Source organism: Bos indicus, chromosome 1, assembly GCF_029378745.1.
Source record: "Bos indicus isolate NIAB-ARS_2022 breed Sahiwal x Tharparkar chromosome 1, NIAB-ARS_B.indTharparkar_mat_pri_1.0, whole genome shotgun sequence".
In the NCBI taxonomy this organism is placed as follows: Eukaryota; Metazoa; Chordata; class Mammalia; order Artiodactyla; family Bovidae; genus Bos; species Bos indicus.
In genome coordinates, this window is record NC_091760.1 from 20590039 (window position 1) to 20596360 (window position 6322).

General features: G+C 40.0%; 1 pseudogene; it reads right to left on the reverse strand.

The window, feature by feature from the left end:
• Window positions 1-3114: 3114 nt before the first annotated feature.
• Window positions 3115-5004, reverse strand: LOC109562162 (N-acetyllactosaminide beta-1,3-N-acetylglucosaminyltransferase 2-like; annotated as a pseudogene).
• Between the last annotated feature and the right edge of the window lie 1318 nt (window positions 5005-6322).

Below are 6322 nucleotides of genomic sequence, written 5' to 3' on the forward strand. Positions count from 1 at the left end.
TCTCAAAAAATGAATTACAAAAATGTAGGGAGGTAAGAATTAATGTTGATTGAAGATCTATTTATATATCTACTATTTTGTGAAATCTGGTAAAATATCCATCATCATTCCTGTTGTGAAGACTGCAGCTGAGCCTTTAGGAATTTAATTCAGTACCCGAGTTCATGCAGTTTGTGAAGACCAGTGAGTGACCTTCAGCTCTGATTCCCACTGTGTTTGTCCACTTGTCCAAACCAAAGAGTTAAAAGTTCATCTGATTAATATATCTGGAATATTGTGTACAATTCTAAGCATTGCACATTAAAGAATATTTAAGGATTCGACATAATTGGAAAATCATAGTTAATATATAAGGAGAGCAAACCAGCAAATCCTAAAGGAAATTAACCCTGAATATTCATTGGAAGAACTGTTGCAAAGCTGAAACGCCAATGTTTTGGCCACCTGATGTAAAGAGCTGACTAATTGGAAAAGGCCCTGATGCTGGAAAAGATTGATGGCAAGAAGAGAAGAGGGCAGCAAGGATGAGATGGTTGGATAACAAAATGATTCATTGAACATGAATTTGGGCAAACTCCTGGAGATAGTGGAGGACAGAGGAGCCTGGCATGTTGAAGTCCATGGAATTGCAGAGTTGGACACAACCTAACAACTGAAAAATGACAACAAAGCTAATATATTAATGTTGAGACCTTTAAACTAAATCATGTACATTTTAAGGCTTCTTTCCATAAAAGAAAACGTAGAGGAATATGGGGAAAGGGAGAGAGAGGATAGCGTTGTTTTTCATGACATATCCTCAAAAATTTGGAGGACAGTGGTATGAAAGAAATAATGAATATGTACTATATTAGCAATACCAAATTACTCTCTTTAATGGGATGTAAATACAGTGCCTAGTCTAGAACCATGTGCCTTAAGGGCCTATGGACATGTTTGGGTTTCGGGAAAAAGTTGGTGCTAAAATATGAAAAGAAAATAGAAAAATCAAAGTTAAGTAGAAGTCCACAAAATCTAACATTATTAAGATTACAGATAGACCAAATTTTATTAAGATTAAATTTTTATTTGCAAAAATGTGATTTAAATCAGGAAAGATCTTTAATAGGTTTACTGAATGTACAAACATGTATGCTCACTGTTCCAGTGCCACAGCTTTGAGTCCTAAAATAGATTCTGATAAATTTTATTTTGTGTGATCTCCATTAAATATATGTAATTGGTAGATTTATTATATTATATACTGTCCTATCAAATATGTTTTCAATAGAAGGGAACTTCTATTTAACCAGGTTTTAAAATAAGAATTGACATATTTAAAGAAAATTTTACATGTCTGATAATTGGAAAAATTTACCATACACTGGATTCTGGCTCAATAATTCCAGGACTCATTTATTCTCTTCTACCACATACCTCCATGGCTGATGCTCATGTCTCATTCATTATTATTCTAGAGCCTCCAACCCTGATCACTCATATGGCAATTCTAGGTGAGTTTGCTTGTGAGATGGATGAGTTCTAGAAGCTGTTTGTAAAGTAAGTTAACTCAGTGGGCTTCTCTGGTGGCTTGGTGGTAAAGAATCCACCTGCCAATTCAGGATACCAGGTTTCGATCCCTGGGCTGGGAAGATCCCCTGGAGAAGGAAATGGGAACCCACTTTAGTATCTTGCTTGGAGAATCCCATGGACAGAGGAGCCTGGCGGGCTACAGTCCATAAGGTCACAAAAGAGTTGAATATGAGTAGCGACTAAAACAACAACAAGAAGTTAATCCAGTAGGCTTAGGGTGTTCAAAACCCTGCACATTCCAGACAAAGAAGTGGTTCCTGACTAGCTTCTGTGAAATAACCTCTAAGTCCCTGGAATATATTGTCTGAGAAGAGTGTCTTTGTATATCTTAGGCTTTGGGCCACACCAAACAGCTCACATTAATGAAAATTTATGGTGGTTGTCTGCTTTTGTTTACCTAGGGCTCTGGGCCAGGGCTCTGTGTCAGTTTCATCTCTGGAGGGTTTAGAGACTGAATAGTTAAGCTCTGTCATGTGGACACTCCATGCATATGAGATTGTCCTCTGGTAAATTACTCTGGATGTCAAGACCCAGGAAAAGTTTCACTGATTGGCAATATTTTGTAAATGTTGTAAATACCTTCAGAATGGGGACAGCAATTGTAACTAGCTTCTGGGTAGTTATAATGATTAAATGAGATAGTGTGTGTCATATGCTTAGTATAGTGACTGACACTGTTCTAATTAGAACTGTATAAATCCCACGGATGGAGGCGCCTGGTAGGCTGCAATCCATGGGGTCATGAAGAATTGGACATGACTGAGCGACTTCACTTTTCACTTTCATGCATTGGAGAAGGAAATGACAACCCACTCTAGTGTTCTTGCCTGGAGAATCCCAGGGACGGGGTAGCCTGTCGTCTATAGGGTCGCACAGAGTCGGACACAACTGAAGTGACTTGGCGGCAGCAGCAGCAGAGCTTGTTAAATGAAACTAAGGGCTTCCCTCATGGCTCAGACAGTAAAGAATCCACCTGCAATGTGGGAGACCTGGGTTCTATCCCTGGGTTTGCAGAATTCCCTGGGGAAGGGAATGGCTACCAACTCCAGTATTCTTGCCTGGAGATTTCCATGGACAGAGGAGCCTGACAGGGGCTACAGTCCATGGGATTGCAAAGAGTCAGACACAACTGAGCAACTTTCACTTCATTTCACTTCACAGGAATGTCAGAGGTTGGAACTTGCAAGCCTATATCGAGCACTGGAGTAGGGGAGATGAGGTTAAAACAGTCAAGAGGCAAAGAGATCTGGAGCAAATAAATAAATAAAACAAGTATTGATGTATACTCATGCACATAGCTAGGCAAAGGACAAAGCAGAGGAAGAAATTGGTTTGGTTTAAGACATAGACCCTAGTCTAAGCAAAAGTTTTAGAAATTCACCTTGTTGGGTTCTGACCAATGAGTGAGTGAGTGAGTGAAATCGCTCAGTCGTGTCTGACTCTTTGTGACCGTGTGGACTGTAGCCTCCCAGGTTCCTCCGTCCATGGGATTCTCCAGGAAAGAATACTGGAGTGGGTTGCCATTTCCTTCTCCAGGGGATCTTCCCGACCCAGGGATCGAACCCAGGTCTCCCGCATTGCAGGCAGACGCTTTACTGTCTGAACTAAAGGGTTTAGAGGCCGTCAAATGGACATGACCTATAAAGGCAATTTTCATGGTTTTACATAGAAATGACCTCTAATGGAAGAGAACACAAATGGGAACTATTTGAGATACATTTCTATGTATAATGTAGTTTGCACATAATTCAGCATTTTAAATGAGCACTCTGCAACCGAGACCAAATATCAATCATCTCTTGAGGTTTTCTACTAGGAATCTACATAGGAACAAATGTTACTCCTGCTTTTCTCTTCTATATCAAATGTCCTGAAGCCTTTGTGTCTCTCTGGAGCGAGGCCGAGTTTCTGAAGGCATATTCCAGTATAAACATCATCGATGGGGTAGAGGTAGGTCAGTTACATTGTACAGTCTCAGGGCCAGGTGACCGGAGTAGAGGAATCGCCTCCTCCTGCATAAGGTGGGTAGAGGCCAGTGTAAACAACTTCCGGAATGTAGTACTTGAGTTTCTTATCCCGATGAGGTCCAGCATTATGAATCACGTCACCAATAAACAAATCTTTGGCTTTGTTCCCGGATAAGCTATTCAAGTAATTCAGGAGATGATGGGTGTTTACAAAAACCTCATCATCGCCCTTGAACACAAACTCGGCATTTGGGCAGGAAGTGCTCACCCACCTGAGAAAGAGTACTTCTTTCAGACACAAGTTGAAGAATGCATCTCTGTAGTTCCACAAAAGAATGTCTTGGTGCTTCTCACTCTCAAATTTCAGCATATCTGAAAGGTCAGGATGGTTGTCCTCTGCGGGGGTCTGGCCCAGTAAGAAGACTTGCACCACCGTTTGGTTCCCCACATTGGTTTCTTTGCCCCAAGATTCCCGAATCGCTTGCCTTCTATGAAATGTGAAGTTAGGGACTTAATCGCCAGCAATAAGAAGTAATAATACCTAAAGAAAGGTTCTGGAAGATATCTGACCCTCCTCGGGCATATTGGAACATGGAACAAGAAAAGCTGAACAGGAGGTTCAATCCCAGTTTGAACACATTAGCCAATCAGACAGGAGAAGCATAGGGTTCTCCAATACAAGCCATCTAAATTACAGTGAACTTGACCTGAGGGTCATGTCAGCAGTTTCAGGTTTCGACAGTTTGCCAGACAGATTTAAAGATTTTTTCCTATATTTGAGATGTCAAAATTATTCTGACCAATAGAAAAGTAGAATTAAAACTATAGAACCTGGCAAATAATATCCTCTTGTCCTTTCCTTATATTTCATTTTTCACTATATTGTTTTTTTTTAATTTTTATTTTATACTGTGATATAGTTGATTAGCAATGTAACTTCAGGTGTACAGCAAACTCATTCAGTTGTACATATACTTGTATCTATTCTTTTTAAAATCCTTTTCCCATTTAGGTTATTACAGAGTATTAAGCAGAATTCCCTGCGCTATACTGATTGTTGATTATCTATTTTAAATATAGCAGTGTGTACATGAAGAAGGAAATCACAACCCAACCCACTTCAGTATACTTGCCTGGGAAATCCAGGGACAGAAGGGCCTGGTGGCCTAGTCAGTGGAGTCACAAAGAATCAGACATGACTTAGAGACTAAACAGAGGCAACGTGTGTACAGGACATTATATTTCATTTTGCAGAAAGTTTTCTGAAGCTGTGGCTGCACCAGTGGTGACTCTGGTGAACAGAGTGTTGCCCTTCTTACCAAGGCTGTGTGTTAAGTGCCCGAGATATCTACACAAATACAGTGACTTAGTTATACACAAGCAGCTTCAAAAGGACCTCCCTATTTATCTGCCCTTCAATTATCTTTTTCACTCCAATCCTTTTAGGTTCTGGAGCTTCTACCATTCTGGAACATGGTAAAACGAGACACCGTGATCCCTCCATTTGTTGTGGAGTTTATAATTAAGTCTTCATAAAGCTGAAGAAGTTGTGTGTGTGTGTGTGTGTGTGTGTTGCTCAGTTGTGCCCACTGTTTGCGACCCCATGGACTACAGCCTGCCAGGCTCCTCTGTCCATGGAATTCTCCAGGCAAGAATACTAAAGTGGGTAGCCATTTCTTTATTTAGGGGATCTTCCCAACTCAGGGATCGAACCTGGGCCTCCTGCATTGGAGGAAGATTTTTTACTGTCTAAGCCACCAGGAAAGCCTGAAGAAGGAATAGTCTCACAATTTAAGGAAAGCAGGGATTTTTTTGTAGGGCAATTGAGAAATGTTACTCTACAAATCTAAGGTCATTACAAGTGTTTAAGAAACTGCTAGACACTAAACATTTCCTCTGGTCACTGGGTATCACTATCTTATTGGGTAGCAACTATGAATTTTGCAGGATAAGCCTTATAGCTAGCTGATCATTGACTCTCTTCCTATCTTATTGAATGCATGCTCATCTTTTTTACTTCCTAAATATTTATTATAGTATATATGTATTAGCTCTTGATTCCTTAAGTCTATGTTTTCTGGGCTCTCATTTCTTCCAGGTGATTAAATCATGCTTCTTCCTTAATTCCTGGGGCTTTCCTGTGAGTAGAAGAGAGAAAGAAGTAAGTTCAAAGTAAAACAGACAATTACCTCTATTCATCCACCAAAAGTCAGAAAAAGAGAGGAATTCTCCTTCGAATTGGAACACTCCATCTCATAGTAAGAGTGAGAACAGAGACTGCATCTCTTGTGTGTTCTTTTCGTGTGCTTCCCAACCGTCAAGTGGCCTGAAACTGTTTCTTCACGGAAAGTATTCACTCTCTCAAAACCAAGACAGGGACACAGAGGCTCACAGTCTAGTAAAGTACAGAAACTGAACAGATGGAAATTTCTTTCATTTAATTGGGTTCGCAGGCTCTGAGGGAAGGCAGAAAAAGTAATTTGAAGGAGGTCAATCTGGGAAGAAATCTTTTTTCATGGTAAGAGGGAATGAATTTACCATGTAAGAAATCTCATAAATATTAAGACCTGTACCCTAAGAAATACTATCTAGTGTCAGGAACATCAGTTATGTCTCCTAACATTCAAGAGGAACAAAAAAATCCCTTGAATTTAAGGAAGTCCTCCTTATTTCAGATTTAATCTTTAAATCTGTGAAGTTATGGTTCAGATGGAATCGGTGGTGGCCATAAAATGTGTCTGCATAAGGAGGTATCTACTTAGGCTGATAGATTATGATGTCAA